Below are 1,613 nucleotides of genomic sequence, written 5' to 3'. Positions count from 1 at the left end.
TAAATATATAATATATAAAGAAAAAGAGCTTTTTATATAAAGATTAATAGTATTATAAATACTAGCGACAGATAAACACCTCTATATAGTGCCGGTGACTAGTATCTTATCTCTGTTAAGGGCAGAGATAAGAGAAGCAAAGATCTGTCTATAGGCAACATGTGAGATACGCTGTTGAGTCGCAGCTGCGGCGAAAGTGGTAGGGATGATGAGTGAAAATTTTTCACACCGCTGAAAATTTTCACCGTAGGCAGTCAACAATAATACTATCGAACAACAGCCACTTCTCTCATTATACGCCTGTTATAATAATCCTTTGAAATTAAGTCACTCTGTATTAGTGACTGCCTGATTCCTTAAAGAAAACCTGATTCGAGACACCTCCTCTCTGGAATTGACACAGCCATCCGCCGGCTATGCGTTTGGGGCACGCATTATAGGCGACCTCAGCGACACAGTGTCAGCACTGTACGCTAACTCAATTTAATATGCGGAATCCTGTTTCTACTCTATAGTTTCCCTCTCTGGCCTCCTTTATAAAATAATACAATGCGAATCACAGACGATGAGAGCGCGTTTACAGGTCTGTTCTTAATGAGGATATAACAGAGATAAGAGATTAGAAGTGCAGGTGTCATAAACACTTATTAATAAGTCATTATGAACTAGAGTTAATATCTAATCTTAGAGGTATGTTAAGCCCTTACTAAGATCAAGGTGTATATCACATATAATGTGTTAGCGAGTTATATATATAGCGTTAATAAGAGCGTTAAAAGAAAAGGTTTTTCTATAAAGCAGGAATATAGTCTTGATAAATACTATCGAAATAGGGTTCTTTGACTTTAAGCACAAAGTTAGAAACAAATATAAGTATAAAGCAGCATATATATATAGCAACTAGGTTCTTATATTAGACTGATTTAAGTATATTATTTATATCTCGACTTAACTACTATATTATAAATACGCCTTGTATAAAGAAGAGGAGCTTCTTATATAGAGATTAATAGTATTATAAAGGCGAGCGTTTATTAAGTTATCTTTTATATTATCTTTTAAATATATAAACCTTATTTTAAGTAAGAATTAATTTAGAGTCTTAATATCTTAATATTAGTTTTAATTAATATAAAGGTAAAAGCCTTAAAATTACTCTCTATTACTATAATAAAGATCTTTATAGCTTTTTTATTAATTATATTATCAGGCTTACTTATAATATTTTAGTAATAAGTAACTCTTTTTTTTATTACTCTTATACCTAAGAATAATCCTTTATATAGTATCCTAATTTCTTATAATAATAGCACCTTATTATAGATATATCTCTTAGAAGTTATAGCTTAGCTACTAGCCTCTTCTTCTTTGTTATTAATTTACTAGCAGATTAATAGATATTAGGAACTAAAGATTTTACTAATATACTAGTACTAGCTACTAGTTTATTTAAGGTAATATATTAATTATTTATATTAATATATATTAGGTTTATAATCATCTCCTAAATTAATATATATTTACAGAAAATAATTACTTGCTTTAGATTATCTTAAACCTTATTCAAACCTTATTTCAAAGATCTATAATCTAATCCTCTTCTTAGACCTTTA

The sequence above is a fragment of the Endocarpon pusillum genome (assembly GCF_000464535.1).
Source record: "Endocarpon pusillum Z07020 unplaced genomic scaffold scaffold6370, whole genome shotgun sequence".
Classification (NCBI taxonomy): Eukaryota; Fungi; Ascomycota; class Eurotiomycetes; order Verrucariales; family Verrucariaceae; genus Endocarpon; species Endocarpon pusillum.
Note: the sequence above shows the minus strand (reverse complement) of the source record.